The sequence below is a fragment of the Pan paniscus genome, chromosome 11 (genome assembly GCF_029289425.2).
Source record: "Pan paniscus chromosome 11, NHGRI_mPanPan1-v2.0_pri, whole genome shotgun sequence".
Taxonomy (NCBI): Eukaryota; Metazoa; Chordata; class Mammalia; order Primates; family Hominidae; genus Pan; species Pan paniscus.
Genome location: NC_073260.2, coordinates 107755001 through 107781795, shown reverse-complemented (window position 1 = coordinate 107781795; position 26795 = coordinate 107755001). Strand labels below are relative to the sequence as shown.

Here is a 26795-nt window from a genome sequence, read left to right as displayed (position 1 = left end):
AGGGAGTCTCATGACTTATCCTCCCAAGTAGCTGAGATTACAGGTACCCGCCACCACACCCAGCTAATTTTTTTATTTTTGGTAGAGACAGGGTTTCACCATATTGGCCAGGCTGGTCTCGAACGCCTGACCTCAAGTGATCGGCCCCACCTCAGCCTCCCAAAGTGCTGGGATTACAGTTGTGAGCCACCGTGTCCGGCCTAAATTGCCAGTATACTAATAAGTACAACTACTATTCATTACATCTGATAAGGAACCAGAACTGCACATCGAACTGAATCTGGATCTGATGAACCAAATGCATCCAATGACAGTTTCGATTCCATTTAAAAATTTCTGTAACCACCTCCTTTTTTCTGGGCTCAACCTTACATTCTATCAGGCCTGACATACAGACCATAGCTTGTGCTGTAGCTCAGGCTTCGAAAGACATTTAGAATATCTATGATTTCAATGTTTATTTCCTCATCCAACTTTTAAATCTCCATTGTGATAAAACTTACAAATAAGGCTTTTATTAAATTACTCTGAACATTTACTAAAAACATACAAGCATTTCTTAATCAAGATATTTGCAATATTGTAAGCCTGTTTAAACATACTGAATATCTGACTACAGATTTAGGAGTTAAAGGGTCCAGAGAGATCTGGTAGCAGTCGCCATTTTTCGACAAAAAAAACTAAGGCTACAAAATATTTAAGGAAACCTGTTTTGGGCTGAACAACCCAGGACCCTGAGTGCTTTAAGCCTCTGGATGCCTTACCTGCTGGCCTATCCCACAAAAGACTGTATATCTGTTATCCAGTGACCCTCTTGTATTTTGCCAATGAAGCGTTTTTAATTTGTTTTTGCTTTTACTAAAATATGCTCAGTTATATCTGTCATGTACAACAGTAAAGAGAAAAAATACATGTAATTACAAGGAATACAGATAATCCAAACATTATTTCTAGGTTCCTTTAGAACAGTTGTTTTCAAAGTAGTGTCTCACAAGTAGCAGCAACAGCATCATCCAGGAACTTGTCAGGAATGCAAATTATCAGGCCCTGACCACTACAGAATCAAAAGACCTGGGGGTAGGGGCCCAGCAATCTGTGATTACACAAGACAAGCAAGTGATACTGATGCATGCTCAAGTTTAATCGCTTTTTGAGATTCATGGCATCTTTTGAGATTTATATTTTATTTATAAGTAAATGAAGAATGTCCCCTATAAACTCTAACTTGGGATAAAAAGAGCAATATACAGAAGTAGCTGCTGGCTCCACAGTGAAGGAGTCCATATCACTGTTTCTTTAAACACTGATTTCGTTATTAAAAAAAAAAAAACTCCCATGATTTCTTCATGTTGTATGTGTGTTAGAATTAAAACTAAAAATGATTTTTCAGAAAGACTACAGTCTCTGGTCAAATGTGTGAGGTGACCAGGGTATCAGTTTCATTCAGTGACAGCCCTTACTCTTCAAGAGCAATACCTTCTGAGCAGAGGACTTAATACTCATCAAGAGTATCTGCTCAAGGAATGGAAAGACCTTGATCCCAGTGGGCCTGAACTTTCAGTTCCTCTGCTTCCAGCCTGGTCTGCTGGTCCACGCTTTGGTCTTCTAGGATTTCTTCAATGGATACTTGCTGGAGGGGTGTGTCACTCTCATTTTCCAAGTCCAAATTGATCAGTACTTCTTAAGTCTATTAAGTGTCCTTCCATCTTGAAGCAGGACCAAGTATTTTTTGTCAATGTCCTCAATGAGGCTGGTGGTGCTGGGCCTCCACAAACTGGAGTCCTTGCAACACGAAGGCTGCAGAGGAGCTCAGCAATCAGTTCATTTTGAACTGAAATAATCCTGCAATGTACAACGGCGGTGGGCCACTGTGTCCAAAACCAAAACCTACCTGCCCAACGCAGTTGCTGCCTCAGCAGGACTGAGACCAGAAGTGGAACCCCGACCAGGACAGGCACTTCTACGCTGATTTTCAGCCACGAGGACCTGCAGGAAACTCCTCCATATTACCTACCCCTCAAGTTTATAACTATGGCTTTAGAATACACACCATGATTTACTTATTCATATTTTTTTAAGAGGGAGTTTCGCTCTTGTCGCCCAGGCTGGAGTGCAATGGAACCATCTGGGCTCACTGCAGCCTTCGCCTCCTGGGTTCAAGCGATTCTCCTCTCTCAGTCTCCCAAGTAGCTGGGATTACAGGAGCCCACCACCACGCCTAGCTATTTTTGTATTTTTAGTAGAGACGGGGTTTCACCATGTTGCCCAGGCTGGTCTCGAACTTCTGAGCTCAGGCAAGCTGCCCACCTCGGCCTCCAAAAGTGCTAGGATTACAAGTGTGACCCACAGCGCCCAGCCACCTTGATTTATTTAAATTCAGATTAAAATTATTTAAAATGGCTAGTACTCCTTAAGGATATAATCAACTAGCTGTAGGGAAGAAACAGACACAAAGGAAAGAAAAACAGTCCTGGATTTAAAATAACTTCAGAAATATCCCAATTTAGAGCAACAGCCAATTAATTGTAAAGACGTAATTTTAATTGTAATGCACAATACAAACCACTCCACTAATTCTGTTATTTGAAAGAAAGCAAGCACTCTCTTTCAGAATAATTTAAAAAATTAAACACTTAAGTAATTCCAAATTTGAGGTGATGTGATGGGCAACACGAAGGAAACAAATTAATGAAGTTAATAATAAGGGTCAATTGAAAGAAACGAATATGAAGGAATCATTCTTTAAAAGATAGGACAGTGGCAGCCAGGCGTGGTGGCTCACACCTGTAATCCCAGCACTTTGGGAGGCCAAGGTGGGCGGATCACCTGAGGTCAGGAGTTCGAGACCAGCCTGGTCAACATGGCAAAACCCCATCTCTACTAAAAAAACAAAAATTAGCTGGGCATGGTGGCACACGCCTGTAATCCCAGCTACTCAGGAGGTTGAGGCAAGAGAATCACTTGAACCTAGGAGGCGGAGGTTGCAGTGAGCCGAGATGGCACCACTACACTCCAGCCTGGGCGACAGAGAGAGACTTCTGTCTCAAAAAAAATAATAATTAATTAAAAAATTAAAGTAAATAAATAAATAAATAAACGATAGGACAGTGGTTTGGGGCAGACAAAGGCAAGAAGAGTCTTAGCCAAGGTAAATGGATGTGGGGGTATGAACAGATTAGAAAACTAGTACCAGATGAAGAGCAAAAAGGAGAACAGGGACATTCTGCCACATGAGTTGTAATATTCAAAAGACCTGTGAAAAACATGAGGAGCAAATTTGAATTGAATTTATCATCAAACCTCAGGGAAATTATTTCATAAGAACTGTTAGGGGCTGGACATGGTGGCTCACGCCTGTAATCCCAGCACTTTGGGAGGCCGAGGCGGGCAGATCACGAGGTCAGCAGATCGAGACCATCCTGGCTTACACAGTGAAACCCCGTCTCCACTAAAAATACAAAAAATTAACCAGGCGTGGTGGCGGGTACCTGTAGTCCCAGCTACTCAGGAGGCTGAGGCAAGAGAATGACGTGAACCCGGGAGGCGGAGCTTGCAGTGAGCGGAGATTGCACCACTGCACTCCAGCCTTGGCGACAGGGCAAGACTCCATCTCAAAAAAAAAAAAAAAAAACTGTTAGGATGTAAAAAGCATGTCAGAATCACGCATGACTGTAAAATCAAAGCAAGCACTGTTTATAATAACAAAAAATTGGATACAACCTAAACGTCCTCCCAAAGAGAAGTGGTGACAATAAGTATGGTACTCCCATACAATGGAATTCTCTGAGACCGGAAAAAAATTATATACATTCCATGTTACTAAACACTGAAAATATCTATACTGGCAATGAGAAAACAGCAATTAAACAAAACACATACTATGATCTAACTTCTACTTCCAAAGCCACACTAACATATATGTATGTAGATGTGTATGGAATAAAGACTAGAAAAGTATAAACTAGAATGGCCATAGTAGGTGACTAAATGGCAAATGAATTTTATTTTCTCCTCCCCTTTTCTCTATTTTCTGCATTTTCCTATTTTATAAATGAAAAACAATGACTCTCATAATGAGGAAACTGTAAAGATACATACACACAAATACTACAATTACTCTCATAATGAGGATATTGTAAAGATACATACACACAAATACTTTCTTTTTAAGGCAATAAATGATGTTCTCTATTGGTAGAGACCCAAAGGAGTGCTGCTGCCTGGCAGAGTAATTATTAGAGCAGTGACAAAATTCCAGAGTCTTCATGAAAACAGGATTCTGAGACAAAGATACAAACTTTGGAAGAAAAAACCCCTAAACTACCAACAATCATCATAATATATATAAATCCTTCTTTTCAGCCAAAAAAAAGTGATGACCTAAGCCACTTCATTCAAAACAATAATACAAATAAGAAATAGAAAGGACAATCTATTAAGCACATATTATGTGTCAGATACTTTCACATTATTTCTCTTTCACAACAACTTGCAAGGTAGCATCTGTATTTTGCAGATAAAAGGCTCAAAAGGAACAAGCACACTTCTAGTGCACATTGGACCACAGAGCCTATACCTAGTTTACCAGACTTCCAAGCCTGAGCTCTTTCCACTGCACAAGGCTTCAAACGAGATCCTTAATGCATAGTTCTCAAAGTGGTATAAGCTGAAATCTCAGATGCCCAAACAACTTCAGAAAGGACTCCATTATCCTCTGTTAAATACAAAACAAGTATTAAAGAATAGGAGGGCAGAGGAAGGGGAAAGGCAGCAAGGGTCTGATATGAACGCAGCCAAGCAGGTTATGTTAAAGACTTCTGACCCCTAAGATAAAATGATATTTTTAGAAATGCTCCTTTTGCCTTCTTTTGGGGATGGCAGTGGTAATGCAATGTTCAAACAAAAGATGTTAATTAGATGTCAGGCTCCTGCCTGTAATCCCAGTACTTTGGGAGGCCAAGGATGGTTGATTGCTTGTGGTCAGGAGTTCAAGACCAACCTAGGTTACTCCATCTCTACAAAAATTGTAAAAAAAAAAAAAAAAAAAAAAAAGAAAGAAAGAAAAGAAAAGAAAAGAAAAACCAGCCAAGCATGGTGGCGTGCACCTGTAATTCCAGCTACTTAGGAGGCTGAGGTAGGAGGACAGCTTGAGCCCAGAAGGTGGAGGTTGCAGTGAGCCAGTATCACACTACTGCACTCCAGCCTGCGTGACAGAGAGACCCCCTCTCAAAAAAAAAAAAAAAAAAGATTTTGATAAGATAGTTACCAGAGGTAAGTAGAAGAAAGCAGATTTAAGAAGTATCCAAGAGGTAAAACTGACAAGATCCTACTGACTGATGTGCTATTATCTTAAACCCAGCAACATATAAGCTTAATTCTAAACATATTTATATATACCTTAACGACTAACAAGCTCTGAAGGCATTTCCAATTTAGGGTATCACAACTTTATTTCTACCTTCATTTTTGCCTTTATAAGGCACAACCACCCAGGCTGATTTACATATTTAAAAGTATTTGATTGACCAACTGATGGATAAATAAAACTGCGACCTATCCATACAATGAAATATTAAGAGGCAAAGAAAATAATAAAATATTAATATATGGCACAACATGGATGAACCTTGAAAATGTAAGAAGAAGCCAGTTACAAAGTACCACATATAGTATAATTCCATTTGTATGAAATGTCCAGAAGAGGCAATCCATAGAGAAAAAGTAGATTATGGTGGCTGCCTATGGCTGGAGGAATGGCAGTGTTGCAGGGGGGCCAGGAAGGTGAAAGCTAAAGGGTACGGGTTTCTTTTCTGAGGTAATAAAAACGTTTTAAAATTGATTGTAGTGATAGTTAGACAATACACTAAAAACTACTGAAACTGGCCGGGCGTGGTGGCTCACGCCTGTGATCCCAGCACTTTGGGAGGCCGAGGCGGGCGGATCACAAGGTCAGCAGATCGAGACCATCCTGGCTAACACGGTGAAAGCCCGTCTCTACTAAAAATACAAAAAATTAGCCGGGCGCGGTGGCGGGTGCCTGTAGTCCCAGCTACTAGGGAGGCTGAGGCAGGAGAATGGCGCAAACCCGGGAGGCGGAGCTTGCAGTGAGCCGAGATCGCGCCACTGCACTCCAGCCTGGGACACAGAGTGAGACTCCGTCTCAAAAAAAAAAAAAAAAAAAGCTACTGAAACTAATAAAAACATCTTGGCTGCGCTCGGTGGCTCACGCCTGTAATCCCAGCACTGTGGGAGGCCGAGGCTGGCAGATCATGAGGTCAGGAGATCAAGACCATCCTGGCCAACATGGAGAAATCCCGTCTCTACTAAAAATACAAAAATTTTCTGGGCGTAGTGGCGGGCGCCTGTAGTCCCAGCTACTCGCGAGACTGAGGCAAGGGAATCGCCTGAACCCAGGAGGCAGAGGCTGCAGTGAGCCGAGATCACACCACTACACTCCAGCCTGGCGACAGGGCAAGACTCCGCCTTAAAAAAAAAAAAAAATCTTAAGTAGGTGAATTGTATATTATGTGAATTACATTTCAATAAAGCTTTTTAAAAAGTATTGGGTTTTTTTATACTTATTGATTATCTATGATGTACTGGACAGTAAGGCAAACACAGGATAAACAGATGAAAACAACAGGACTTCAGCCCCAGAAGAGCAAAAAATCTGCAAAAAATAAAACCCCTGTAAACCAAGTGGCTTCTAGTATTAAGATAGAATACCTTGTTATGTGGGAAACATCCTTGACATCTTTAAGAAAAAAAATGTTTACCTAAGAAACAATTCCAGTTTTCTTTTGATTCTTAACACTACAGAGGTATTTATTTAATAACAGATCTATTCCAATTCACTTACCAAAAAGAGTACTTAATCATGCACTTAAAGAAAATTCTCTATAAGATATAATTCCTTTGTTTGAAAAAAAAGAGAGAGAGAAGCTATCTCCAGATAACACGCTTTATCCAAGGACTTCTTTTTTTTTTTAGAGTGGGCACTCTAAAAAAAAGGGATCTAATTGTTTCATGTTTTTATTAATGCAAAACGACATTACCCTTCAGTTTTGTGTCCAGCCACATAACATTTTGTTCAGCTGATATGCTTTTACTTGAACAGATACAAAAAAGATTCATTTTCAAATTCGCACCAAAGGTCTGAAGATCTGGATTCAAGACCTCATGTTATCAGGGCTGGACTGATATTGGAGGCAGGTGGCAGACAATGCATACCTACAAAAAAAAAAGCAGGGGCATAGAAGAAAGGCTATAACTTTATTATTATTATTATGTATTTTTTTTAAGATGGAGTCTCGCTCTGTTGCCCAGGCTGGAGTGCAGTAGCGCAATCGTGGCTCACTGCAACCTCCACCTACCAGGTTCAAGCAATTCTCCTGCCTCAGCCACCCGAGCAGCTGGGACTACAGGCGCAAGCCGCCAGGCACAGCTAGTTTTTTGTACTTTAGTAGAGACGGGGTTTCGTCGTGTTGCCCATGCTCGTCGCGAACTCCTAAGCTCAGGCAATCTGCCCGCCCTGGCCTTCCAAAGTGCTGAAAGGAAATATGAAAGATTTAATTAAATGTTTCAATACAAACACATTCGTGGCAGAATTTTTAAAACAACAAGAAGTTAAAAACAATCTACTTTTCCAATATAAGTATATTGGAAAATATATAATAAGTGATGTATAAATGAATAATAGTTGATGATAGAATATTATACAGCCATTAAAGTTGATATTTTACAAATACTTCCAATGATATGAACACAATTAATGTGCTTTTTATGTTAACTGTAAAATATCAGTTACAAAATAGCATATTTGATATCATCTCAATTTTATAAAACCAAAGATGGAAAGTAGAAAACTGGTAAGGATATTTACAAAATGACAAGTAAGATTATCTATATAATATTATTATGACTTTCAATTTTTAATAATTTTGTATAGGCCGGGCATGGTGGCTCACGCCTGTAATCTCAACACTTTGGGAGGCCGATGGGGGCGGATCACGAGCTCAGGATATCGAGACCAGCCTGGCCAACATGGGGAAACCCCATCTCTACTAAAAATACAAAAATTATCTGGACTTGGTGGCGTGCACCTGTAGTCCCAGCTACTCGGGAGGCTGAGGCAGAAGAATTGCTGGAACCTAGGAGGCAGAGGTTTCAGTCAGCCAAGATTGTGCCACTGCACTCCAGCCTGGTGATAGAGCGAGACTCTGTCTCAAAAAAATAATAATAATGATAATAATAATAATAATTTTGTACAATTAAATTTTTTTAGAATAAATGAGTATTTCTATCGGGGTAAGAAATCAATAAGTTTGTAGTCATTTTTCATCTCCTCATCAAGTAAAATGCAGAGGAAAATTTTTCTGAGCCAAAATGAGAGTTCTAGTTATTTGAGTTCTAGTTGCCTAAAGTTTTTACATACTAGTCTAATGTGCTGACTTCTCTATTTTCTCTGGACTTTTACCAATGTTGTTCTTTGTACCAGAAGCATTTGTAGCAACCCTTCCTAGACCCCTTCCTCTGGCTGACTCTGAAGAATAAAGAGGCAGAGGTGTCACTTCCTCCAGGAAGTCTTTGGGCACCACTCACATATGTGCCGATGGAACTCTGGGCTTAGGGGTTCCACACCATTTATCATAGTATGTGGTACTGTGGTTGCCTGGTTTCATATTCTCCTCCCCTACCAGACTCTAAGATACTCTGAAGGCCAGAAACGTCTATCTTTTTTTCACTACTATATCCACTATCATTCCTAGCACATAGTATGAACATGGAATACTCATTTTTGGAAAAAGTGAATGTATTAATGAATGAGTGAGTAAGTGAATAGTCTACCTTAGAAGCTAAGCATGCCTAATTCTTAGAAGCATTTACTCTGAAGTAAAGCAGGGGTGTTTCATATAATGAAAACATCGGAGTGTAATCACTTAGTACTTTAAGCAAAAGACAGGTCTTAATGCTCCTTGTGTTTTCAGAGTTCAAAACTCTGAAAGCATGAAGCTAGTAGAAACTTAAATATATCCAATAACAGGGTATTAAATATGTTAATGTCTTAAATACACAATTTGCAAATAAACAGAAGTAAGTTGAAATTAAGGGAGACAATTAAAATAGATTATACCACATTTCCTGAACTTGGTTCCCAAAGATCAGATTCAGATGTTGCTTTTATTCATAAGCTTTGAAAAAGTAAATAAAACATTCTGCACACTGCTCACCATAAATCTTAACTCACCATTCAAATTTAATCTAAACACAAACATAAACCTAAAACCTCCTCCAGTCCCACAAATACTCAGACAACCAAAATCTGATTTCCAGGACAAAAATGTTACTCTACAAGTACAATATTTATGCTGAAGAGATAAATTATGCAAATCACAATGGTTTATGCTTATGTTATAGCTGCGCTTACTCTTCTGCATACGACAAGTTTCAAGAGTCTACAAATTTACATAAAGCTCAGGTTGTCTAATGATTAAACAATTTTACTATTTAGGACAGTTTTAATATTGATTTAGCTTTAAGATATATTTGGGAACAGCTTCAAATGATATGCACTGCTTTACATTATTGACTTAGCACTTGATCACAGTATCTCTATAACAACCTCAAAAATTAATTCACAAATTAAACCTCTACTTCATTTAAACCACTATTATATTCACCTTTCTTCCATGCTGTCTAGAAATATTTTTTCTTAAGTAATTCCAGTGAAATCGCAAAGCTATATTTAAACTAGATCAATCATCCCTAACCTTTGGCTAACTGACAACCCAATTAGCCAAAACTGTATTGGTAAATTTTCCAAATATAAGTTTTAAAATTCTTTTATATTTTTAAAATATCGATACATATATGAAAATGTTGGAAGATTTTAGAATAATTAAAATTTCAAGCAAAGTAATTAGTGACACCTCAATTAACAGTGGAATAGCATCCGATTTTTCCAGTGAATTTGGGAAAAAGGCAAAATTTCTGCTTAAAACAAGAAAAAAGATTCCTACTCAAGGAATGGAGGAAAGCATCACATGAATAAGAAACAAACATGACTATCTTTTTAGTCAAAAAGACTTTCCTGCCACACTGCTGTAGCACTGGAGATTCTGGGAGCACAGTCCCAGCCCTGGAGTTGCTCACAATGTAGCAGGGAAGACAGCTGTGCAGATAATTAGGGTTCAGAGTATTCAGGGGATGTTGCCCTAAGGTCCTTGCAGTAGTCTGGTGCTACTTTTTTAACTATTTACCACTACTACTACTATACTACCACTACTAAAAGTAAATAAAGTATTTTCAAGAATTTCTAAATCTAGTTTGGAGCGCTATACAAATGTACAAATAATTGTCCCACAAGGGACAAAGTAATAAGTGCCTTAAGAAAAAGACTGCAAAATAAGAGGTATTCCTGGGAAACAATATGGATAGGACACAATATCAAAAGAGTGTCAGAAAGAGATGGAGGTAGAAAGGTACGCAAGCCTACACTCAAGGAGGGATACTAAGCACAGAGGTAAGGGCTTACTCTGCATACAGAGAGTCTGCAATAAATGAAGTTTTGGGGCTGAGCACTGGCAAAGTCAGAGGTGTTTTTAAAAGCCTCCAATCTCAATGACTAGAGTATCCTAGAGAAAGTCTAAAGGTAAAGTGGGCAGGTACTGCAACAAGCCTATAGTAGGTCAGTGGGAATGAAAAGGAGTTAAAAGAGTGATGTGAACTCACAGTATAAACCACTCCCCTGCCCTCCAACTGTGGAGCAATAATAATGAGACTTTTTCTTTTAAGGAGGGAACTGTTCCAGAAGGCAATGCAAACTAAAACAATCTACTTCCAGGACTTGGTAAATGACAAGAGTGGAAGAAGAAATAAGATGACGATCATTCAAGTTTTTAAGCCCGTGAGACCCAGAGAATGGACACTTATAGAGGCTGATTAATACAGTACGAATACAGTATTCTCTGTATGTGCTTATGCTACAAAGCATTTTATAAAGACAGCTTCCAGTGTACCTTTTGGAAAGGGAATGTGTTTGCACTTTGTAGAAAAGAACGGGAACTTTAAACCCACCTGTGCTGAACCCAACTACCCACTAGGCGAGGTTAATATGTGTCCACATTTATGCTCTCATTGCAGTGCAAGACAACACTGCTCAAGCCTTAAAGTATCCCACTGGGCAGGTTCGTGCGAGGGCCTTCACCTCCTGTTTAATAGTGTGGATGAACAGTTGTTCTCCATTTCACAGATATCACCACTGCAAAAACTGAGGCCACAGGGAAAGCAAGGGGATCAGGTGACTACTTAAGGTGATGGAAATTCTTGCTATATATTTCTTTTTTTTAGTTGAGACAGAGTTTTGCTCTGCCACCCAGGTTGGAGTGCAGTGGCTCGTTATTGCCTAACTGCAACCTCCACCTCCCAGGTTCAAGCAATTCTCCTGCCTCAACCTCCTGAGTGGCTGGGACTACAGTCCTGTACCACTACAGCCGGCTTTTTTTTTTTTTTTTTTTTTTAAGTAGAGATGAGGTTTCACCATGTTGGCCAGGCTGGTCTCAAACTCCTGACCTCAGGTGATCGGCCCACCTCGGCCTCCCAAAGTGCTGGGATGAGCCACCATGCACAGCCTATGTATTTATTTACAAAAGAATGGATGCAGGCTGGGCACATCCATTCTTGAGTAAATCAGTGAACCAAGCTTGTACCATTGCACTCCAGCCTGGGCAACAGAGGCAGATGCTGTCTCCAAAAAAAAAAAAAAAGTATGCAAAAATAATAATACACAAAAACTTGACAGAAACAAATGGCAATGTGAACACATTGCTGGGGCCTTTTCCCAGGGCCCTGAAGGAAAATCCACCTCTGGGCCTGTGCAGCTATTTAGAAGAACTGGAGCTCGCTGGTCCTCTGAGGAAGCTGAAAGGAAGGCAGGAATAGGGTAGTCTCGGGAACCACAGACACCTTCCCCTGTGAGAAGCAGCAGTAAACTTTCCTGGACAGCACCCAAAGAGTTAAAATTACCCATGAAAACATAAGTGAAAAGAGTGGAGTGGCTTAGACTGGCTGATTACTCTTCTAAGAATCTCATTTGACAGAGGTAAAATACAAAGAAAGTGTGGGCTAGTTTTTACAGAAAACATATGGGAACTTACCTGGGGAAATTTGCTTTCTCTTAACTAAACAAGGAGTCTTTTCAGGTATTTTGAGTTGAAACTGGGAAGGACAGTCTTAATTATAGAAAATGTGGAGAAAGACTGAGCCATTGGAGAATGGTGACCATGGTGCATTAATATTCAACTTCATTCCTGGGTAGGTGGAAGAAGACTAGAACAGGACTTAGAATTTTACATACAAAGACCCAGTATAGAAGAAAAGGAGGGGAAAAAAAAGTCAGTCTCTACCTGAAGAAGCTTACACACGAGACTTTAAGAGAAAGATCAACAAATATTAGAGAAAATTACTTTATCCCCCAAACTGTGGCTCTTCAAAATAAAGTTACAACAGATATGAAACGTAAACCCTTTTCTGTCCCGGATACCATATAATCAGGGTTCCAAGAGAATGCATGCATGGGGCAAGCAAATTTCGTCAGAACTCCCTCTCTAGCTCTGAACCCCAACTGCAGAAAGGGGGAGAGGCCCTGCCCCAAATGTAAGGGGCAGAGTCCTGCTGGGAACCCACAGGATGACTGTGATACAGGTGGGGAAAAAAGAGCAAAACCACAAAGACTGGCATCCTCAAGGGAAGGTCATTGATCTGCGGCACAATAACTCCCACCCTGCAACAGTCTAATTCCCTTCCCCCATCCCAAAACTCACCCCAAACCCACGTGGTTGGGCAGATTCTCCCCTCTCCTACTTGTTAGTGGGAAGGGACTGGAAAGAGCAAAAGATCTGACAATCAGTGATTAAACAGGACAGGCTAGAGACGAGTAACAGTGATTCCAGGCTCCCTTGAAAATAATAAATGGCAGAGGGGACAGGAAGAGAGCCAATTAGTACATTCCCAGGCAAGAGAGAGCTGAGGCCAAAGTAAAGAATGGAATTAAACACCAATTTTGCCAGTCTGCCTACTTCAGCAACATCTCTCTTCACTGATGTGAAACTGACAAGCAACCAAGACAAAGGTACAAAACTTCCAAGAGTGACAGAAGCCCTGGGCAGGGGGAAACTAGTTCTCCCTCCATCCACCATCACCTGTGATCTTGAGTCAATCATCTCAGAGCCCTCTCTAGACTTTACTCCTATTAGCTGTAAAATGAAGAACAGGGAAACAAAATAATTTTCCTAAGTCGGCCTGGTGCTAGCATTCTAGAATTCTGAAAACAGCATGATGTGCATGAAAGAGTATGGACTCTGGAGCCACGCTGCCTGAGTTTAAATCCCAGCTCTGCCAGAATTAGCTGTCTGTCACTGGGCAAGTTACTTGACCTCTTTGTGCCTCAATTTCCTCACTTGTAAGAGACAAGAATAACATGCTTTACATCATGGGGCTATCCTGATGATGAAATGATCTGTTAGCTGAAGTTACGGTAGTGGGCTTATTCTATATCCGGTACCTTTTGAGTGTATTTTTGTGGTGAATCACCTAAAGAGGGTAACTACTCTGGCCACCGCTTCCTACAGTGCTTCCCCTCCTAGGCAAAAGGTAGATAATATTTTCTTTCTTCTTTGTAGAGACGAGGGTCTCACTTTGTTGCCCGGGCTGGTCTTGAACTTCTTGCTTCAGGTGATCCTCCTGGTTCAGCGTCCCAAAGTGCTAGGATTAGAAGCATGAGCCAACGCGCCCTGCCCTTAGACAATATTAATCAGGCACAGAATTATTTCCTTAGCCAGGATGCAGCTTCAGAACCGTTACTGAATTAGAATCACTGAATCATAGCACAAAAGATGAGTCAGCCACATCCTAAATATGGGTAATATTGTGTCCCTTCATCACTAATTCCATCACATTTGGTTCAAACTGGTTCAAATGTAGTACCCTCAAACATACAGTTCCAGAAAACTCCTTCTGGTGGAAAGGATGTCCAGGATCTTTACAGAAGAGAATCTCCAGCCTGGATTTGTGACAACTGAACTCTCTGACTTCCAGTTCCATGGACCAAGCAAACCATAGCTATCTCCGCAGATATTTTTACGTTACCAATGAAAAACAATGGGTAACCACAGATGAACTGACTTGGCTGATGATACTCCATAAAGAGGTCATTCCTGGGCCAGGCGCGGTGGCTCACGCCTGTAATCCCAGCACTTTGGGAGGCCAAGGTGGGCAAATCACAAGGTCAGGAGATCAAGACCATCCTGGCTAACATGGTGAAACCCCGTCTCTACCAAAAATACAAAAAATTAGCCGGGCGTGGTGGTAGGCTCCTGTAATTCCAGCTACTCGGGAGGCTAAGGCAGAAGAATGGCGTGAACCCAGGAGGCGGAGCTTGCAGTGAGCCGAGATGACGCCACTGCACTCCACCCTGGGCGACAGAGCAACACTCCTTCTCAAAAAAAAAAAAAAAAAAAAAAAAGAGGTCATTCCTTTTAAACATGACAAGTTGATTCAATGACAGTCTGCAGTCCAAAGCAAGGCCTTGGGAGCAAATTCTTGGTGGTGATATGGTAGGATAAAGAGAAAAGGGAGCCCTTTAATTAACAAGATCAGTGCCTAGCAAATTTGATCCTGGCAAAGATCAGAGGATAAGGAAGGAGAGAAAGCAACTCCTTCATATGCCTCACACCCTGCCAAGGTTGACTTGCAGGACAATCCCACACTCCTCAGCCTCAACATGTCCAATATGCAGGGCCTCCTCTTTCCCACCTGTTTTTCCTTCTAGATTCCCCACCTTAGTTGAAACGAATTCCACCTCCTACCTCAAACCAAGCTCCTCCTTGGCATCTCTATTCCCTCTACTCCATGAGCACCTGGTTAAATTGTAATACAATCAAAGTCTCTAGTCTTGCTCCTCTCAAATCCATCCTCCAATCAAATCTCACAGATAATTCTGCTTAAAACCCAAAGGTTCTTACATGCAACAACATGGATCAATCTCAGAAGTATTATGCTAAATGAAAGAGACAGAATTAAAGCACTACATACTGCATGAGTCCATTTACATGACATTTTGAGAAACACAAAACTATAGGGGCAGAAAACATCAGTGGTTGCTAGGGACGGGGGGTGGGAGGAGTTAGTCACTCAGGAGCACTGGGGGATTTTAGGGAGTAATATAAATGTTCTTCATCTTGATTGTCATGGTGGCCATGGCACTTATATCAAACACACCAAACAATATAATAAAATGGGTCCATTTTACTGTGTATAAATTATACCTTAATTTAAAAGAAACTAGGGGAAAACCCTATAGACCCTCCCCATTGCCTACAAGTTCCATGGCATTCCTGATCTGGCCCATATCTTACCCTACGCACTTCAACAACACTCAACTTTTTAAAATGTCCTGTGCTTTCCATGCAGAAGCATCTCACCACTGTACCCTTCTTCAACGCAGCTTTTCCAGATTAATTCCTAAGTCCTCCAGGCATGTCTCCCTGCCTCTCCCACCTCTCATACACTCAGGCTATGTGTTTGATAGGTGTCCTCTTGGCTCTTATAATGCCTGGTGTTTCATTATTATTTCATTCACAGAAATGTATTATACATGTTATAGGCATACGTTATAGTATAATGGTCTTGTCTCTCACCAGTCAACTAAGATCCAAATTCTCTGAGAAACGAACTACTATTCATTCACATGTGTACATGCTGCCTGGCACACTGCAGACACTCAATAAGCCTTTATTGGAATAAATGTTTCTTAAAGGCAGGTTTGGCCTGTCTACTTTGTTGGTATACCCTCATCACTTACAAGAGTGCCTACTTGGCTCAATAAATACAGGTAGTCCTCATTTTGCATGATAATGCAATACCACAAAAGTGATCATATGCGCTGAAATCATGTGAAATGATTTTTTTTTTGAGATGGAGTCTCGCTCTGTCGCCCAGGCTGGAGTGCAGTGGCGCGATCTCGGCTCACTGCAAGCTCCGCCTCCCAGGTTCATGCAATTCTACCTCAGCCTCCCAAGTAGCTGGGACTACAGGTGCCCGCCACCATGCCTGGCTAATTTTTTTTTATTTTTAGTAGAGACAGGGTTTCACCATGTTAGCCAGGATGGTCTGGATCTACTGACCTCATGATCCGCCCATCTCAGCCTCCCAAAGTGCTGGGATTATAGGCGTGAGCCACTGTGCCTGGCCATGAAATGATTTTAATAATCAACAGAAATATTATGATTGTTCTATGACCTTTAATTTTTTTGTCAAAACAGTAAAAACTGTCTATCAGCTATAAATGTGTAGGAAAATGAAAAGTATATTTATTTAGTACTCTAAAACATCAGAAACTCTGAGAATTGTTTTATTTATTTATAAAAAACTGTGTCAATAGTAGTTTCAATGGGAATGCCTCATTCTCGTTGCTAATTTACAATTCTAAACAAGCATCTTTTCCATGCCTTGGTAGATAGGTATACTTCTTTCTAAGCTCAGACTTGCTTCCAACATTTTATCCTTTGTGTTTTCACAGTTATACAATATCTGTGAGAGTTCCTTTCATATGATTTTTTTTGCCAGCATCTTTCCTCTGTTACATCTTCATCCTTTTCATCACAACCACTTCATAACTGACTTTGATAAGTTAGTTATCTTTCACTAAGTGCTCCTAGCTGAATATATAGAGCCTCTAGAACACTGGCTGAGTTGACATTCTCTTGGTAAGCTTTTTTTTTTTTTTTTTTTTTTTAAGAATCCTGTTTACAATTAGCTAAAATTTTAATCCAATTTTAACACTTCATTTATTTGATGCACTTTGATCTTTGTTTGACAATTCTCCCCTTTAATTATCCATTTTTATGAAATGCTACATGGGTCTATCACTGGGAGACAAGAAGGCAACACGACTACATGCTTTGCTGTCCACTGATGAACAAAATAACAGGAAGTGCTAGTGTATGGGATTTTATACAATTATAGATTTTTTTTTTCTTTTGAGATGGAGTCTCACACTGTCGCCCAGGCTAGAGTGCAGTGGCGTGATCTCGGCTCACTGTAAGCTCCGCCTCCCGGGTTCACACCATTCTCCTGCCTCAGCCTCCCAAGTAGCTGGGACTACAAGCACCCGCCACCATGCCTGGCTAATTTTTTGTATTTTTAGTAGAGACGGGGTTTCACCATGTTAGCCAGGATGGTCTCGATCTCCTGACATCGTGATCCGCCTGCCTCGGCCTCCCAAAGTGCTAGGATTACAGGCATGAGCCACAGCGCCCTGCCACAATTATAGTTAATGTAACATAATAACTGAAACTTGGACTGTGTTGAGGGACTAGTATTATTTAGTTAACCATGGCAACTGAAAATTGTGTATATTAAAATCATGCAAAGTGAGAAATATCTGCATTTAGCAAATACAAACAATTTTAGAATGAACTGGCTCACCACTGGGCCATGTTTAAGAAACAGAGATTGATGCCCTTCCCATTACACCTTCTGACTGATAACATCACAGAATCACAGCAACTTCCTGAAGACCCCATTCACAGTCAACTATAACAGATGAGAGGAGAAATCTAGATTATAATTCGAACACTGTTACTAGTAACAAAGTCACATACTGACACTGTGTTTCTATGACTTGCCCTATAAAATAAGTAATACTACTACCTCTTCACAGGGTGGTGTGAGGACCAAAAGAGAAAATAGATTAAAAAGTACTTTTAAAAATTCAACTAGAGGCCAGGCACGGCGGCTCACACCTGTAACCCCAGCACTTTGGGAAGCCGAGGCAGGTGGATCACTTAAGCCCAGAAGTTAGAGACCAGCCTGGGCAGCATGGCAAAACTCCATCTCTATCAAAATACAAAAATTAGCCAGGTGTGGTTGCTCGTGCCTGTGGTCCCAACCACTTGGGAGGTGAAGGTGGAGGGATCCCTTTAGCCCAGGAGACGGAAGTTGCAAGAAGCCAAGATCATGCCACTGTACTCCAGCCTGGGTGATAGAACAAGACCTTGACCCTCCAAAAAAAAAAAAAAAAAAAATCAACTAGATACCATCATACCAACTATACACTCAGTATGTACCAGGAACTATTTTAAGAACATTTTACAAATTTTCACTTACAATCCTCATGACAACCTACATGATCAGTTGCATTATAATCCCCATTTTGCAGAATACCAAAGCATAAAGAAGTCAAATAACTTGTCCAAAAGCATGCAACCTGTAAGCAGTGAAGTCAGGATTTGAACTCAGAAGTGTAACTCCGTAAGTGAAGTTCTTCAAAACTTCATCACTAACTTATCTGCTTTCCTCAGAAAGAAGGATACAGTCATTGAGAAGGGTATAATATTGACTCCTAGAAGCCAGGCAAACCTGATTCATATAATTCAAAGATCATTGCCAGTTAGTTCTGCTAGGAAATTTTCAGGTTTCTGGCAAAAGAACAAGGATGCACAATATGCAGAGATCTGAGAAGCTAGAAAGACCATTCCCAGTCTGCAGAAGGGGCCAAAAGAATAGTTCAAATACATTCAATTCCTTCAATTCTAGTGAGTAGAAGCATAAATACCAGTGGGGGGAACCAACTAAGAAATAAAGTTTACTTTGCAAGAAGAGGGAAAGAATTCGTATTTATCATAAGTGTATAAAAAAGCTAGAGTGCTATAAAAACAAGGTATGTAAAACCAACAAACTTCATTGACATTTTCAGTAACACTGACCCTGAAAGTTAATAACATTGTTTGCTGAGGTCTGATTTCACAAGGAATTCCATATGGAATAGGAACGTGAGAGCCTAATAAGGATGTATGATACAAAAGCAAAGGGATTAGTTAACTAAAATAAGTGGATTCCTCTCTAAATATAATCTACTCATAAGGATACATTTAGAACATTTGTATCTCATTAGGGGTATTAAGTGAGAAAAGATTCTCAATACCAAATAGTCCTAATTATAATTCATCTTAGGAAATAAAGTGAGTTTTGTTAACTAAAAGGGAAAACATACTGCAAGAAACAGCTTTAATATAACAACAGGATTGTCAACAAAGTCAGACACCAAAACAAATCCAATTGCCCAAAGGAATACTGTGAAAACTGAATAACTGCTCCAACAATACAATGTTTTTTTAGACTATTTCTCAACACTTCACACTCTTTTTTCTCTTATTATCAATCATAACAATCCAAAGCCGAAATAAGTTACCTAAGCAAAGAAAATCCAACTATAAACAGCAGAAACAAATTAAATTAATATAAACCATACAAACCAAACACGAATGTATTTACCCCATCACACCTTTCATCAAGGTTCTGCCAGTGGTGAAAATGACATGGTTAGGATATGACTTAACAAGCCAGTGAACATTTTCTTTGGGAAGGATCAATTCTAGTTTTCTTTTGTCCTTTTTTTTTTTTTTTTGACAGGGTCTCACTACATCATTACCCAGGCTGGCCTCAAGGGATTCTCCTGCTGCAGCCTCCCAAGTGGCTGGGATTACAGGTGGGTGCCACTATGCCTGGCCAATTCTAGATTTTGATCCCACCCGAAGGGGTACTTGCCTTCCACATCTTTTTTTTTTTTTTTTTTTTTTTGAGAGGGAGTCTCACTCTGTCCCCCAGGCTGGAGTGCAGTGGCGTGATCTGGGCTCATTGCAAGCTCCGCCTCCCGGGTTCACGCCATTCTCCTGCCTCAGCCTCCCGAGTAGCTGGGACTGGGACTGCAGGTGCCCGCCACCATGCCAAGCTAGTTTTTGTTTTTTGTTTTTTTGGTTTTTTTTAGTAGAGACGGAGTTTCACCGTGTAAGCCAGGATGGTCTCGATCTCCTGACCTCGTGATCCTCCCATCTCGGCCTCCCAAAGTGCTGGGATTACAGGTGTGAGCCACCACGCCAGGCCTGGCCTTTCACATCTTGAAACAGAAAATTATTTAAATGATATACAGTGGATTGTGTGACTTAGTTATAGGTTATAAAACAAGTGAGAGGTAGCACCCAGTGCTGGGTATCAGTGACATGGCTCTGCCTTTCTCACTGCAAGGTATTGTCCTCAGGCTGGCCAAGAAGGTCCATCTCCTCTGTAAGCATCTCAGCCACATTTCAAGCAGTGATGTGTTTCTTATTCCAGATGGGAAACTCTCACTACCGTCCTCCAGCAGACTTCCTCTTACAAAGTATTGGTCAGAACTTAATCACATGACTGCTCATAAACCAATCACTGCCGAGCGGAATGCAATTATCATGACTGAGCTTTTTTCACATTAATCTTGAGATATCTCCTGTCTGCTCATTAAGACCAAGGCTCTCCTGTTTCCAACCGCCACCCCCAGCCACCTGGGAAGAGAGAGGTAGGATAGACATCATTAATAGGGTTGGCATTAAAATTTACCTCAATTATTCTAAAAGATCCGTATGACAACTGTAAAAGGGCTGTTTTTTGTAAAGATGCACTATAGTCATTATCATCATCTAGGCCTGGGTCCCTGTAACTTAAGTAAAACACTCCACCATTAGACAAACAAAGGCACCAGAATGCAATGAACTATAATGCGTTACCCATTAGGTGATTAACAGCCAGTAAATCAAAGGGCTTTTAAAAAACACAATTCCTCAGCTAACACCATGAAGCAAAATAAACCATATTAGTTCTCTTCAATTTTACACTTTTGGGGGTTTAGACCTCTCAATCACTCCAGATTTGTTTTTCAAAAAATTAGCTGTCCTTTTTCATTTAGACAATTCCCCTCCCTCAAAAAGAAGTGTCAGGCTCAAATTACAACAGCTTATCTGATGGGGGAAAAAAAAACCCATGCAAGATATATTCCTATATTTGGGCCTTTAGTGATAAGTTCATGATAAAGGAAAATACAAATACTCTCTCCTCCTCCATGCCCACGAACAGCCCAAGACTTGGAATCATTCTTCACAGGGTTCACTCACTATCCAGTCCAACTCTCAACCTCCCTAGGCCTTTAGCAGATCCAAGAAAGATGCAATCCTCTCAAGTTTCCAGAATAATGAGAATAAAAAGAAGGCTAACTAGAGTTGAAAACAGGAACACTGCCTGCATCTTTTCTCACTTTTTTTTTCAGGGAGTCCTTTAAAGCAGTGTAGGTGGAAAAGAATAAGCAAAGGAAGTAGGAAGGTTCAACACAAGATAGTAAGGAGAACTCCACATGTGACTGGTCTTTCTACAGTCCAGAGACGCCCAATCTGCACGCCTCTACACACAACAGAACTGACACAAACAAATGATGACTGCTAACTACTAATTCTGGCTTTTTTTTTTTTTTTAAACATACTCCAGAAGTCATTGCAATACCGGAAACATTTAGGAGACTGAGCCATCTGATGACAATTACAGGAATCCTGGAAGGGAAAGAATGCTCAAGGAAGGCCAGACGGCCATGCAATTATAAACCCTAGCTCAGCCCATGTCCTCTCCACACCCTCCACATCACTGCCAGCGAGAGGAGGATGGTGACACCATTAACCAACATTCCCAGGCTGATCCCAGGCTCACACACTCTGCTCCAGAGAGGATATCATGATTTTGGTTTGCTTGGTTTTCTTATCCTTTGAAGTAAGACACTTCATGATTGTCATGAGTTTGGTTCCCAAGGGTGTGAGATTTATAGGAACCAAGACTTTTACAGTAAAGAGATGATTTAAAAGGCAAACCACTAAAAATGACAGTATGAAACTAAAACGTTTCCAAGTTGCTTTAATCCCTGAACTAATCCTTGCAGAATGCCAGGGAAAGAGGATGGGAGGTAAAGGTCATGGTTAGGAAGAGAAAAAGAGCTAACATTTACTAAGCACCTCCAAGAGCAAGCCACTTTCAGGATAAAGAAACCTTGCAAAGGAGAGAGCATCCAAGTCTAACGAGAACTAAGGCTGAGAGAGACAATTTACGCAGTCTCAAAGCTCTTAAATGAAGACAATGGAGTGAAGCCCCAAACCCATATCACTTCAAAGCCCACACTCCTTCTACTAAGCAACACTGTTGGTGAGAAAGCAGGTACATAAAACAGAGACAAAGCCAGTATGACACAAAATGGCATTAACCATTCACTATCTAACCAAGGCACAATTAACTTGGCTTCTTTCGTAAGTACTTTACATAGTTTTACATCCATTTCTTTTCAATTAATATAGCATAAGTATAATCCCATATAATTAAAAATTTCACAAAAGTCTAGTCCTTTAAATAACTACACCCTGATAGATTTCATAACTGATGTCTTCTAACTTAAAGCCCTGTGCTGACAGGACTAGGAAATTTAAAACATTTGAAATAGTACATATTTAATGAAGAAGTCTCAGGAAGCAAGGAAGTATAGGAGACTGCTTAATAAGAAATCATGAAAGGCAGGAGAATGGTGTGAACCCAGGAGGTGGAGCTTGCAGTGAGCCAAGATCACGTCAATGCACTCCAGCCTAGGTGACAGAGTGAGACTCCGACTCAAAAAAAAAAAAAGAAAGAAAAGAAAAGGAAAGGAAGGGAAGGGAAGGGAAAGGGAAGGGAAAGGAAAGGAAAGGGAAAAGAAAAGAAGAGAAAAGAAAGAAATTCTTATTCCATAGAATTCCTGCTGTTTCAAGAGAATGTACTTGAGTAGAATCATATTTGACAAATCTTTATAAATGGGAAACATTATCTATAAACACACACACAAGTGTACAAAAATTCAAATTAGGATTGCTAACTACCATTTAATTATCTTCAACTAATGCCTTTTGTGGGTCTCTGTACAAGGTCAAACACTGTCAAATTTTCCTTAAATTGTCGCCAAGTTGAATACTTGCTTCAGTCTGTTAGCAAAAGTGGGGCTTCAACAATATGGCACAAAACAAAAGGTAGCTTTTGTTAAGGTAGCTACCTGACTGCCTCACAAAATATGGTGTTGGTAGTAATAAAGTGCAACAGGAATGATAAAAGTAAAAATGATGATGATGAAAATAATGGCATCTTTCATTTACTATATCTTTCTCAGTGTCTGTCACTATTCCTAAAGCTTAATATAGATTTTTTTTACTTAACCTTCTCTAAATCCCATAAGGTAGCTACTACTATTATCCCCAAAAAGTAACAAGCAAGTTGAACTCAGAAAACTTGAGTTCAAGTCCACACTTGGCTCTAATAAGCTGGAAATAGCTTCATCTTTCTAGATACCCAACTTCTCCACTATACAATGGAAAGGTTGAGGTTGGGGGCACTGTAGATTAAATGAGCTCCCCTGTACTATAGATTTGACATCCCTCTGAAAATACATATATGCCCCTCCCAATCCATGGCAAACACACATCACTAAACAATCATGCCAGTGAATCTCATCATGACTTCACCATCTTTCACAGCACAACACACTAGGAAGTTACTAACAATCAACATGAGATAGCTTTTAAAATGAAACCTCATTGGCCTCTTAAGGATGACACAATATCACCTAGCTGGAGGCTAGGTATGCATCTAGTAAGAGTGTCACACAAGTCCAAAAGCTAAAGTTTGGCAACTTAAAATTTGAACACCAAGATGAGATTGAGTCTGTCAATATCTGGTATCCGGCTGAGAAGTCTTAAAAGAAACTGGGGTTTCTTGCCACCCTAGAAACCAGCAGACCTAAGCAGTCGCATATCCCCACCAAAAGTTGCCCAGGGCAACAAATGATACAACTCCAGTCTACCAGTGTGGCATGAAAATTTATGCCATGTCCTAGGAAAGGAAGCAGGCCTATCCCACCAAGAGAAGACTGCCTTCAGAAGGAAAGTATGGGATATCCACAGGAAAGGAAGAGATCCAAATTCTGATTTTCATCTGGCTCTGATCCCAGGTATTAAGTTAATGTTTTAGCTCAGTGAAAGTAATTACCAGCTAGGCTCTGCAATCCATCAGTTCACCCTGGGCATTCCTGCTGATTCTTTCTTTGGTCTCTAGGACCCAAGAATCCCTTTTGTTGATCTGGAAGTGTGAAGGAAAAGTTGGTTGTTACTAGTTTCTCTTTCTATTCCAAATTTCTGCCAAGTAATTAGGAAGAGAAAATGAACTATTTTCAAGTTTTTTAATGGAAGCTATGGGGATTCGAGTAGGCACAGCCTCTCACAAAAATAAGATTAAAACCATATATCTTTGATGTCCCACCTTCCAAGTAGAATGGACAAATGCAATTTGGCTCTAGGCTGTGAACTCAGGGAATTTATCCAAATCACCTCCATTCTAATTTAGGTAATTTGGCAAGATTAGCTTAGTCAATAAATTAAATATATATGGATTTACAAAAGATTTTCACATATCCCCACAACTACCCTAAAGGAAAATATTATTTGTATCCCCATTTTGCAGACAAGTATGACAAAGTTCAGAGGTTAAAAGTACTAACCCTAAGATCAAAGTGACAAAGCAGTCTCTTGACTCCAAACACTAGACTTCTAAGTAATTTTTTCAAGTATGGTAGTATCTTATGATTTAAAGGAATTCCTCCAGCCAGAATTAACATTCAAAACTACATTAAGGACTTTACCAAGTGCCATTCAGACAGCAGGCAGGTAAATTTTTCATTCTCCACTAAACTACGTAGAAATTATAGAGGAAATACTGAAATTATTCCCCTATGCTCCCCACCACCCTGTAAGTCCATTTCCATTGCACAACTACACTGAATGGGCAATATAAATATAATAAACATATGCCCACGGAGAGTAGAAGGTAAACAATCACGCACAAGTAATGGCAACAATGGTGAGCCCTTTCTGCCACTTAAGCTGTAAACACAATTGCTGACTTTGGTCACCAGCAAACCCCATGGGAAGGTGGCCCACAGCTAAATACACCACTTCCTATCTATCCAAATGTCAGGGGGCTCTGAGAGTCATACAAACATCAACAAGCCTGTAGTTTTTATAGCTCAGAACCAAGGTTCTGGGATCTGCAATTTGAATGGCCAGTGCTTGTCTCCTTAGGCATGTCAAAATCAGTTATAATGCACATTATTTTCCTTTTTTTTTTCCGATTCTACAAGTAATACACTCTAGCTGTAGAAAATATAAAAAATGTAACAAAGTATAAAGAAGCAGAAATTAGTCATAACTCCAGAGGCAACAACTGATAATATTGACCTATTTCCTTCCAGTCATTTTTTTTCCTGAAAAACATTGTTTCCTTTTCTGCAGAAAGTATCTACTTTCTATTTTATTTATTTATTTATTTTTGATATGGAGTCTCACTCTCTCACCCAAACTGGAGTGCAGTGGCAGGACCTCAGCTCACTGCAACCTCCACCTCCCAGATTCAAGCCATTCTCCTGCCTCAGCCTCCCAAGTAGCTGGGATTACCAGCACCTGCCACAACACCTGGCTAATTTTTGTATTTTTAGTAGAGACAGGGTTTCACTATGTTGGCCAGGCTGGTCTCGAAATCCTGACCTCAAGTAATCTGCCCACCTTGGCATCAGAAAGCATTTACTTTCTTCAGGCAATAACAAGAAGGGCAAAATAGCCCAGAAAAAAATTAATCCCATTGTATTTATAGAACTAACTCAAATTTCCCCAGTAAAATCTTGATGCTAACTACATCAAAAATGCATGAAAATCCTCTGGAAAAGCCCAATAAGGTAATCACCCAAGTCCTTCTACTGCAACTCCCACAAAACCAGAAGAAACAATAATCTATCGTGAATATAAGCGGTAACCTTGTCAGATTTTGTTTTTTCAGAACTTTTTTACCTTCCAAAATCCTATTTTTGCACTGAAACTATTAACCCTAATTATCTTATCAGTGAGAAAAGAAATTTTGGCTCACACAGAGAAGAAACTATGTAGAGGCCGGGCGCGGTGGCTCATGCCTGTAATCCCAGCACTTTGACAGGCACAGGTGGGCAGATCACCTGAGATCAGGAGTTCGAGACCAGCCTGGACAACATGGGGAAACCCCATCTCTACTAAAAATACAAAAATTAGCCAGGCATGGTAGCAGGCGCCTGTAGTCCCAGCTACTCAGGAGGCTGAGGCAGGAGAATCACTTGAGCTTGGGAGGCAGACATTGCAGTGAGCCGAGATTGCACCACTGCACGCCAGCCTGGGTGACAAAGCAAGACTCCACCTCAAAAAAAAAAAAAAAGAAAAGAAACTATGTAGAAAGGGGTGGCATGGCGTGGCAGGTGGATGGAAAAACAGTCTTATTTCCTTCTCAAAATTACACTTCTAGAAGAAACGAAATACTATCTAAGTACCATATACATGTCTTTTTGCATAGTATATAACCAAGGAGCACAGCGTCTGTCCTCTCTAATTTGAAACGGATAGCTCAAAAGTAAGGCAAATCCTGTCTAACAAAGTTGAGGGGATATTCTTTTCATATCAAAAAAAAATAGAGACTTAAATGCAAACAGTTACTTAACCAGTAAAAGCACTACTTTTATAATGCGAAGAGGCACTGGAACTCTTTTTTTTTCTGGCAATTTCATTGATCATGTATTTCTAAGGTACCTATTTAAGAGGAATTCATAGAAAAAGTACTCTTGTACTACTTATCGCTAAGTACAGATAATTTTTAAATAATTTTCAGTGCAAGAGACCTGGAATTTTACTCCCTACAGCCTAGTGATTTTAAATGCCCTGTGACCCTCTGAGGCACTGCCAACATCAACATCTGGTACCTGGTACAAAGAAAATGTATTTTCAACAGTTTTTAAAAACCTCTTCTTTTTCATCATGTGCTTTAAATATGTTTCTAAGATAGTTGTCTTTCTCTCCTTTCTG

At 40.2% G+C, this 26795-nt stretch overlaps 1 protein-coding gene and 1 pseudogene across 15 annotated transcripts in view; both read right to left on the bottom strand.

The window, feature by feature from the left end:
• Positions 1–26795, bottom strand: part of BNC2 (basonuclin zinc finger protein 2) — a 461841-nt gene that overhangs the window by 362302 nt on the left and 72744 nt on the right. The window lies entirely within an intron of this gene.
• Positions 1493–14100, bottom strand: LOC112440849 (U6 snRNA-associated Sm-like protein LSm1; annotated as a pseudogene).